Source organism: Mixophyes fleayi, unplaced genomic scaffold, assembly GCF_038048845.1.
Source record: "Mixophyes fleayi isolate aMixFle1 unplaced genomic scaffold, aMixFle1.hap1 Scaffold_28, whole genome shotgun sequence".
Lineage (NCBI taxonomy): Eukaryota > Metazoa > Chordata > Amphibia > Anura > Limnodynastidae > Mixophyes > Mixophyes fleayi.
Genome location: NW_027446866.1, coordinates 1,473,769 through 1,485,191, shown reverse-complemented (window position 1 = coordinate 1,485,191; position 11,423 = coordinate 1,473,769). Strand labels below are relative to the sequence as shown.

Below are 11,423 nucleotides of genomic sequence, written 5' to 3'. Positions count from 1 at the left end.
AGTATAAACCGGATGTTAGAATAATTGCCAGTCTGTTGCAGGTCCTAAATGTCTGTCATATTATGGCTTGTCCCACCGATAGATAATACATGGAAAACACATATACATAATGTTGGCATTATTTGGGTAACAGCGTAACCCGGAGGTTGAATGTAAATATTGTACCATTGTATATTTTAACACATCGTTATTGTTATGACTTTAACCAGAGGTGAGAATTAACATATTGGATGTAGATAACGGAATCGGAACCAATTTCAGATGCAGATGGGTCCATTGACATGCACATATGTATATATATTCAGAGAGATACATATATATATGTATATATAAAACCATATGTGCTGTGGGAATTAGATATGTACATAAAGATGGCATATACAGCCCACATTGGCTGTGATTTAAGGTAAAAATTGGTTGTACATAAATCCTAGTTATAATAAAGGAATAGTGCATTGATGTGATGATCAAGGTGTCCTTGTGTGCAAATACGGATATATATATATTTGACAATGCAGACGCTTTTCTAATAGGCATCAGTAGTACTATAGTACTACAGGGAAGGATTAGTTGTGTATTTCACATATAGTGTGTATGCATCTGTTCTCCATCACTGGGTAGGGAGGTCAACTCTCCAGAATATGCACTATGCTGGACCTGATATTCCCCAATGTTCGCACATTGGGTACTAATCAGGCCCACTCAGTATCGCTTCCGAGTTCGGAATGGGATCGGGCATGGACTGAGTGGTATGCCAGCACGGTGCGCATCTGACCTTGCCATACGTGATGTGAGATTTACAGACAGCTGCATACATCAAACTCAATGTTAAGGCCTTTGGGAGTCTGTGTATCTAATTCAAAGATCCATCTGTGTTCTTCTTTGTTGATGATTTTGGTGAGATTCCCACCTCGCCAGTTCCTCTTGATTTTGGAAATTGCCATAAATGTAAGAGAAGATGGATCACTGTTGTGTTTTAAGTGGAAATGATTCGAAACACTATAAGTGTGTAGACTCCGTTTGATGTTGCGTATATGTTCTGCCAATCAAGAGGAACTGGCGAGGTGGGAATCTCACTAAAATCATCAACAAAGAAGAACACAGATGGATCTTTGAATTAGATACACAGACTCCCAAAGGCCTTAACATTGAGTTTGATGTATGCAGCTGTCTGTAAAACTCACATCACGTACGGCAAGGTCAGATGCGCACCGTGCTGGCATACCACTCAGTCCATGCCCGATCCCATTCCGAACTCGGAAGCGATACTGGATGGGCCTGATTAGTACCCAATGTGCGAACATTGGGGAATATCAGGTCCAGCATAGTGCGTATTCTGGAGAGTTGACCTCCCTACCCAGTGATGGAGAACAGATGCATACACACTATATGTGTAATACACCACTAATCCTTCCCTGTAGTACTATAATTAGTACTACTGATGCCTATTAGAAAAGCGTCTGCATTGTCAAATATATATATCCGTATTTGCACACAAGGACACCTTGATCATCACATCAATGCACTATTTCTTTATTATAACTAGGATTTATGTTCAACCAATTTTTACCTTAAATCACAGCCAATGTGGGCTGTATATGCCATCTTTATGTACATATCTAATTCCCACAGCACATATGGTTTTATATATACATATATATATGTATCTCTCTGAATATATATACATATGTGCATGTCAATGGACCGCTAACATTTAGCCCAACTCCTATATGCACTTACAGAACACTGAGGAGCTACAGGGGTTGCAACTCCTGAGTCCCCTCATACAAGCCAGGGTAGCAGAGTCCCTCAAACTGAATTAAAAAGAAAGAATAATTTCTGGCACCAAACTTTTTGGAGGAATTTCTGTTAAGGTCACTGAAGCTCAAAGAGTCCCCGAAACTGGATGAAAGAGAGAGAATAATTTCCTTTTGTTAAGGTCACTGAAGCGCATCTTCCTGCCCTTTAAGAGATACTTCAGGCTTCTAGATTTGTCTGATGTGCTCCTGAATTCTACATTATTCTGTCCAAACCTGCCTAAAAGTGGACCTATACAGAGTGAAGGCATCAGTTTTGTGGTTTTAATATTCTTGAGAAAGTAGTCCTTGCGCTCACTTGAAACCAGTACCAGACGAATATTATTCAGGCGGTGCTTCAGTGTTTTCCTAGCAAATCAACAGGCTTCATCATCATCATCATCATCATCATCATCATCACCATTTATTTATATAGCGCCACTAATTCCGCAGTGCTGCACAGAGAACCCACTCACATCAGGCTTAAAACTAGTTCTGCCCACAAAATGGATGTGTGGGGGTAACCGGCTCGCTGCGAAGATTAAGAAGTCACGCAGATGAGGTTCAACGCCAAGATCTCATCAATTGCATCATTCAAATTGTAGGAACTGTATAGTCAGTCCCCTGCAGAGCTTTGAAACAGACCACAGATGGCCAGGAATTATATATAGTGTAAACATACAATAAAACTGTCACTACTAAATGAGCTGCATGATGTACAAGCATATCTGTGCTTCACATACGAACTATATCACAGAATGTATATTCAAAAGAGAGTATACCAAGAACATGGGGGAGGGACTTGTTTCTTGTATATAGACAAAATATTACCACAATTAGTGGCATACATGCCAACTCTCCCAGAAAGTCCGGGAGACTCCCGAAATTCGGGTCAGTCTCCCGGGCTTCCGCGAGAGCTGGCATTTCTCCCGCATCCAGGAAATCACAGAGAATCGCGTCATTTGACGCGATTCTCTGTGAATCACGCCATTTTGGAGGGCGGGAGGAGGCCAATTGCGTCATTTTGGCCCCGCCCCTTGCAACGTAAATTAAGTTTTCGCGGGGACGGGGTCAACACCCCGCCCCCCAGTCACGCCCCCTCTCCCAGAAACAAGTTTCCAAGAGTAGGCAAGTATTAATAATGGTGGTTTAGTGGGAACCGCAATAAATTAATGGCAAGTGTACCAAAGGTTATTGTATTTGTGTTTTATTTACTATTCATATACTTAAGTTTCATTTTTCCTACACACCATACAACAGGGAGTCTATTTCCTATCCAATGCAATGCACGGTTACCACATGCTTGCAGACTTTTGGCTGGCTCCCTCCGGGAGATCACTGAAGAGGGGTATAGGAAAAGGTGTGGAAGGGGCAGGGGCTTCGCGACTCGCGACAATTTGGCCCTGCCCTGCCCCCAGTTACCATCAGACATCAATGCTCTCTAATACCACTTTCAGATTGCCACCCCGGCAATATCCCAGGTATATGGCACCTTAATTGCATTACATGCGGAATTCGGGAGTCTCCCGGGAGAGCAGGCTACTATGCTCTAGAGCGGCGGATCCCAAACTGTGCGCCGCGGCTCCCAGGGGTGGCGCGGCGCTGTCACTGGGGTGCCGCGGGCCAGACCTAGAAAAAAGAAAGAAAACAGGAACTTACCAATCCGCCGGGTGCCGGGACCCAGCAGCCTCCTCTCTCCCGCAGCTGTCATTGAATTTCGACGTCAGTGACAGCTGCGGGAGAGAGGAGGCTGCTGGGTCCCGGCGCCCGGCGGATTGGTAAGTTCCTGTTTTATTTCTTCTTTCTGTGGCTGGTGCCTGGTGCGGGGAAGAGTGTGAGAGGGATCGTAGCAGAGAAGGGGACAGAATTATAGCAGAGGAGGGGGACAGAATGATGGCAGAGGAGGGGGACAGAATGATGGCAGAGGAGGGGGACAGATGGCAGAGGAGGGGGAAAGAATGATGGCAGAGGAGGGGGACAGAATGATGGCAGAGGAGGGGGACAGATGGCAGAGGAGGGGGACAGAATGATGGCAGAGGAGGGGGACAGAATGATGGCAGAGGAGGGGGACAGAGGGCAGAGGAGGGGGACAGAGGGCAGAGGAAGGGGACAGCGTGAGAGAGGGCAGAGGAGGGGGACAGCGTGAGAGAGGGCAGAGGAGGGGGACAGAATGATTGCAGAGGAGGGGGACAGAATGATGGCAGAGGAGGGGGACAGAGGGCAGAGGAGGGGGGCAGAGGAGGTGGACAGAGGGCAGAGGAGGAGGACAGAGGGCAGAGGAGGGGGACAGAGGGCAGAGGAGGGGGACAGAGGGCAGAGGAGGGGGACAGAGAGCAGAGGAGGGGGACAGAGGGCAGAGGAGGGGGACAGAGGGCAGAGGAGGGGGACAGCGTGAGAGAGGGCAGAGGAGGGGGACAGCGTGAGAGAGGGCAGAGGGGGACAGCGTGAGAGAGGACAGAGGAGGGGGACAGCGTGAGAGAGGGCAGAGGATGGGGACAGCGTGAGAGAGGGCAGAGGGGGCAACGTGAGAGAGGGCAGTGTGCCTGGATGCAGAGGGGGCAGTGTGCCTGGATGCATAGGGGGCAGTGTGCCTGGATGCAGAGGGGGCAGAGTGTCTGGATGCAGAGGGGCATTTTTGCATACAACTAAATAAGTATTTCTGTCGTGACCTAAATACTTATTACAATTTTTTGACCCAACTACTTCTAAAACAGGACTGCTCAGTAATTATTTTGGAGGGGTGCCTTGAAAAAATATGGAGACTCTAAGGGTGCCGCGAACTGAAAAAGTTTGGGAACCACTGCTCTAGAGTGTCAGTAATTTTGTCAGTGCTATTTCTTTTTATTGTCTGATTCAAAATTTCTATACAGTATTAAAGTCAAAAACAGAGGTTCTGTAATATTAACAGAGAAAGAATTGTGGAGACCAAAAGCTGTTGTTAATTTCACCTTTATGTTTATAGGAAATTGTGAGTTATTTGAGAAAAGTGCAAGGGTGCCAATATATTTGGCCACAACTGTGTATTTTAATATCAATTTATTGTATTATTGTCTTTTTGAAATAATTATATTACTAATCATTTCAATTAGTTTGAAACATATATATATATATGTATATATATATATATATATATATATATATATATATATTAATAATACTTACTTGTATTTACAATACAAGCTAATTTTATAGGCTACAGTTATTTAAGAATATACTATGCATGTCAAGATTTTGTAAACATATATAATGCTGTAGATTTAGGGGAGGGGGCCTATGTAAATGGCACGCAGCTATGTTAGATTACTCTATAATAAATTAATGTGTGATTTGCTTATACTAAAAGGAACCTTTGGTCACTGAACAATCTAAATGCCTCAAAGTGGTCATGTTCTGTGATACGCACAGTCCTTCTTTCTTTGCTATCCCGCAGTTGCCACCAATCGTGGCGTTCTGAGTCACGCCCTTAAACTTAAAAAAAAATGCAATTGTTCAAAAATACATGCATGATGTCACATAAGGGGGAACAATATTACATTTGCGCTATGTGTATGCAATTTTAAAAATATCATAAATGACCATTCTGATAAACTTGTATTGCCATTTAATCTGCATAAATATTGTATATATGTGGCAAATATACCAAAACAAGTACACTTATCTAAATCAAAAGTTTGTATTATTTTTTTTAACTACTTTGAAATGCTGCCCAATCGATATAGAGTATGCTTCGAATTTTCACTTTACAATCTTGCTTCATAAAAAGGAAAATCAGTTTATTTTATATTAGTTGGTTTATATTTATCATTACATCAGTTAATCCTACCCGTATGTTACCATTGTACATACGGGTAGGATTAAAAGATCAAAATCTATTATTTATTTTAAAAATTTTACTATGCACATATGATAAATATTTGCTGCCAAAGGCTGAAGATAATGGTATATGTATCAGCCAAAACATTAAAACTACCTGCCTTATACTGTATAGGTCACCCTTGTGCCACCAAAACAGCTCTGACCCATCGAGGCATGGACTCCATAAGACGTTTGAAGGTGTACTGTGGCATCTGGCACCAAGACATTAGCAGCAGATCCTTTAAGTCCTGTAAGTTGTGAGGTGAGGACTCCATGGGCTGACATGTTTTTCCAGTATATCCCACAGATGCTCGATCAGATTAGAATCTGGGGTCTTTGGAGGCCAAGTCAACACCTTGAACTCTTTGTCATGCTCCTCAGACCATTCCTTAACAATTTTTTCAGTGTGGCAGGGTGCATTATCCTGCTGAAAGAGGCGACTGTCATCAGGGAATACCGTTACCATGAAGGGGTGTACTTGGTCTGCAATGATGTTAAGGTAGTTGATACGTGTCAAAGTACCATCCATGAATGCCAGGATCCAAGGTTTCCCAGTAGAACATTGCCCAGAGCATCACACTGCCTATGCAGGCTTGCCTTTTTCCCAGAGTGCATCCTGGTGCCATCTCTTTCCCAGGTAAATGACGCACACGGCCGACCACAAGTTGTAAATGAAAACATCATTAGACCAGGCCTCCACCTTCCATTGCTCCATGGTCCAATTCTGGCGCTCACATGCCCAATGTAGGCGCTTTCGCTAGAAGACTGGCGTCAGCATGGTCACTCTGCCCAGTCCTCAGCTATGCAGCCCCATACACAGCAAGCTATGATGCACTGTGTGTTCTAACACCTTTCTATCATAGCCAACATTAACTTTTTCAGCAATAGCTCTTCTGTGGGACTGGAGTAGATGGCTAGCCTTCGCTCCCCACTCGCATCAATGATATCTAGGTGCCCATGACCCTGTTGCCGCTTCACCAGTTGTCCTTCTTTTGACTACTTTTGGTAGGTACTAACCACTGCATACCAGGAACACCCCACAAGACCTGTAGTTTTGTGATGCCAACACATCCACTTCAAGTAATGACTGTTCATTTGCTGCCTAATATATCCCACCCTTTGACAGGTGCCATTGTAATGAGATAATGAATGTTATTGTTAGTGGTTTTAATGTTGTGGCTGATTGGTGTATGTATCCTCCAAGAGAGGAGTTCAGTATTTAACTGACAGTCTGCAGGGCAAGACCGCAGAGAGGATTACACATTTCCACAGCAGTGCACCTAGCTTACAAAAAACATGTGGAGGACATATGTGTGACAAAATAGTAGTATAAGGTGTGATTTAACTTACATATTTTGAAGTAGTTTGGAATTATCTTTTTCCACAGCTAACAGCAGCTGAGAGGTGTGTCTGCAGTGAGGCTAATCAAGCAGAGGACCTGATGAGAACTCCTTTATAAAAACACGGTGGGAGTGTCATCTGTCCAGCAAGCCAAAACTGTGTACGGAGTCTAAAGTATTTAAACTTAACTTTTTCATTTGTTCAGTGTGACCGATGCTAGACAGTGGCCGGTATCTAGGGAGACAATTCTCATAAACAAGGGTTAAGCCCACTGTGACTAGGCAAGATGAACACTGTAAAACGCTCTACAGTACTGCAGTGCCTTTCATACAATTTCTATATGCATGTGAATTAGTCTACATGTCCTTCCCAAACATACGTCTCTATGGAGCAAGATGTATAATAAATCATGATACTTATGTTAATAATAGCTTATTCCCCAAAGTGTTTCCTGTGATGATGTATAAGTGCAACATTGGAATAAACATTTAACTTTCCACTGTTTTCTGTACCCCTCCCCTTTCTAGAGTCGCTTATTGTACTATACATGACAATATTTACCTAGTAACATGGTCCAGTGCAAACTGCTAACATTCCAGGCTCTGTATAAGTGCAACATTGTGGCAACATTTGAATAAACATTTAACTTTCCACTGAATATTAAATGAGTCCTCCACTGTTTTCTGTATCCCTCCCCTTTTCTAAAGTAGCTTATTGTACTATACAAGACAATATTTACCTAGTAACATGGTCCAGTGCTGACTGCTAACATTCCAGGCTCTACACTGCTATAAACTGTAATGTTGACTTTCAGGCAAACCACTGACACACATGCTGATTGCTCATGTCCTATTATAGGATGACAGCACATAAGTATTATCTATAATGTGCTATTCAGTGGCATGTGCAGAATTTTAAAGAGCATACTGTTCTGGAACACAATACTAATCATGCTACACTGCAGAAAGGGAGTCAGTGCAAGTGACTGTGTATGTCTGATCTATAGGGGAAATTGTGGCACTTGTAATGCCCCCTGGGCTCTTCTATGCATTGGGAGGAAGGAACATTATAATCAGTTAGAATGTGCAGGGTAATAAGTCGGAAACTGTAAACTCCTTCAAAGGTTACAGCAGTGGTCAAAGCTGGCCAAGTATGATTAGTGTGCTAAATAAACTAAAATAAGTTATTCAGGGAGGGTGAAGAACCCTGTTAAGAATTTGTTCGCAAAGTTCTCCATTTGTTTATACTAATTTTATTCTCAGCAAAGCCAACACAGCATGAAATCATGAAAATTGACCAGGTAATATAGATATAAGCCACTTCCAGTCTTGAAGTGGTTAAATAAATCCCTTCATGTTTACTGTTAGGATGAACATTTTTTATGCAGATTATAATATTCTAAGCTCATCAGGGGTTAAGTACGAAGTCTCTTTTGTTTCTGACAGTGTGATTAAAAATAAGGATTGTATTATTTTTTTCCTACCTTAGCTTGTGATTGCCAAGCCAAGTTTCCACAACACTACTGCCAGACATCAGTAGACAGTCAGCAGTGCTTCATACAGTAACACGTGGGTAGGTATATTTTTGACAGAAGAAAGGAAACTTTGTGGTATTATGATTTATAATGCAGGTGTGCATCAAACAGAGCTCTTCAAATTACCTCAGGTGCCACTGTTCTAAATACCTGAGCACTTAAATGCTGGGAATTACATCCACTATACTGAATAACTGAAACAGTACTGTGCAGATGTTATACATATTTCATAGAGGCAACTTTATAAGTTTTCAGTGCCAGCATTGAGCCTTCACTGGGGGCTCTCTCCTACCTGTTCTTCTCACTTTCTCCACCTGTGACTGCTGCTTTCTTTAGTTTTGGCTTGTCCGGATCCTGGAATGTTGGAGGACCTATTTGGGAAAAAAAATGCCTACATTTAGAAAGTGACAGTCAGCCCCGGCGTTAAATCAATAGCACCCACGATTAATAATTAGGCCTTCCTCCAGCCCCAACATTAAAATAATACCTATTTCCCGCAACCATCACTGCCATTAATAAATTCATAGTCACATTTAATAAATAGACCTCATTCTCCCTAAACTCACCCCCATATGCAATAGCCCCCAAACCACCCCATCTTAAATTAATAGTCCCCACTATTAAATGTGCCACTCCCCTTTTTTTTAACTCTGTGCTTCTCTCCCCTTTTTTATTTAGTCTGTTTCTCTCCCCTTTTTATTTTAACTCTGTGCTTCTCTCCCCTTTTTTATTTATACTGTTTCTCTCCCCTTTTTATTTTAACTCTGTGCTTCTCTCCCCTTTTTTATTTATACTGTTTCTCTCTCCTTTTTTATTTATTCTATGTTTCTCTCCCCTTTTTTATTTATTTTATGTTTCTCTCCACTTTTTTATTTATTCTGTTTCTCTCCCCATTTTTTTTTTAACTCTGTGCTTCTCTCCCCTTTTTTATTTATTCTGTTTCTCTCCCCTTTTTTATTTATTATTTCTCTCCCCTTTTTTATTCTATGTTTCTCTCCCCTTTTTTATTCTATGTTTCTCTCCCCTTTTTTATTCTATGTTTCTCTCCCCTTTTTTATTCTATGTTTCTCTCCCCTTTTTTATTTATTGCTTCTCTCCCCTTTTTTATTCTGTTTCTCTCCCCTTTTTTATTTATTGTTTCTCTCCCCTTTTTACTTTATTGTTTCTCTCCCCTTTTTTATTTATTGTTTCTCTCCCCTTTTTACTTTATTGTTTCTCTCCCCGTTTTTATGTATTCTCAGCCTCTCTCCCCCGTTGTTTTACTCCCCCTTCTTTATAGCACTGTCCCTTTCCTCCCCTTGCCTCTCTGTTTCTTTACTTACCTCCTGTCAGCTTCTTTCTTTTTCTCTTCTGTCTTCTCTTCTTTCTTCTAGCTTTGTCTTGTCCGGCGCTCCTCACTGACTGATGGGCGTGACTTGATGACGTCACGCCCGGCAGTCAGTGTGAATGAAGAAGAGGAGAGGAGGGATGCAGCGCCGCGGTCACGTGAGTATTTTTCTTTTTTTTCTTTTTGTTTTATTGTTCCAGCTCCCCCCACCAACGAACCGACCCTCCACCCCCCGCCGCGCAAAAAAAAAAAAATACATAAAAAAAACACAAGATTGAAAAATAAATAAATAAATAAATGTAAAAATTAGAACCGAGGGCCCGGCCCGGGCCCCCTGGTAAGCCCGGGCCTGGGTAAAATGTACCCGCTCCCCCCCCTCTCGGCGGCCCTGTTTACAACCTAACTTTGCTGAGAGGATCCAGAGTTTGACATTTTTTATGATTATCTTGCACTTGAGCATATTTCTGATCGGATTCATATCCAAGGAGATCTCAAGATAAGTTTCCATTGGAATCTAGGTCGAATTACGCTCTGCCTGAATGTTACTTACCGTATGTATAGAGAAATAACTGACTGCAGTATTCACACAAGAGTCTGTTCACTCAAAGAACACATCAGAACAGAATTATTATTTTTTTTATAAAATTAACAATTTAATAGTTTAATCATTAATGAAAAATATGGATTTTTAAAAATATACTTTTTTTTTTTACGTTAAATGCATAAATCAAGATGTTTTAATGCGTACTGTATAAGGTGTTTATGCAGTCAATCTTCCTTGCATACATGTTTTCCTTGCTATCTAGTGACATGCTTACATATAGTTTTTAATACAAAGATGATGCCGTGACAGTTATTACTATCAGTCGCCGCTTACACCTTCCCTGAATCTGGTGCAAATTATACAGTTGTAAAACGAACTTTAGAGAACCCCAGGACTTGAATCAGCCACAACTGCATTGGCACGCCCTTACTGTACATTGCCGAAGTTCATCTGCCCCTTCCCTCTCCCACTCCGCCCCTTCAACTCGGAGGCAGTTGTAAGTGTCAGTTGCATTTAGACATGAATTGCATGCAATGGTGTTCATTGGCATTAGGACTGTTTCCCAGCATGCACAGAGCTATTTCACGCAAGATACATCATGCATAGAGACTTAGGTCCAAACATTAATCAGGCTCATTGTGTTTTATCAATAGACTTATATTTTCTAAACTTGAGTTAGATGAGATATATAAGAATATGTGTCTGGGAGAACTGATGTTGAAGACATAAATAAAAAATAAACTCCAAGAGCCTATACACCAGCTCCACACCTTCATTAAACCTTTTCCCCTAGATTTGTTCAACTTACTTATGACCTGAAATAACGATTCGGACACATGTTTAAATTTTGGCGAAATAAGGTCACAGTATAATTAATAAACGCAAGGCGTGGCAGGGACCGCTACCAGTCAGTACCAACTAACAAATGGGGATGGGGAGCTACTTTATGGTGTCAGAAAGACTCCGCCCCTCCTAGCCCCAAAAGGGCACACTTTCACAAACTATACCCTTGGCTCTTCACAAGTA

At 41.8% G+C, this 11,423-nt stretch overlaps 1 pseudogene; it reads right to left on the bottom strand.

Annotated features, from left to right (window-relative positions):
- Positions 1-645: 645 nt before the first annotated feature.
- LOC142127076 (5S ribosomal RNA) lies at positions 646-763 on the bottom strand (annotated as a pseudogene).
- Between the last annotated feature and the right edge of the window lie 10,660 nt (positions 764-11,423).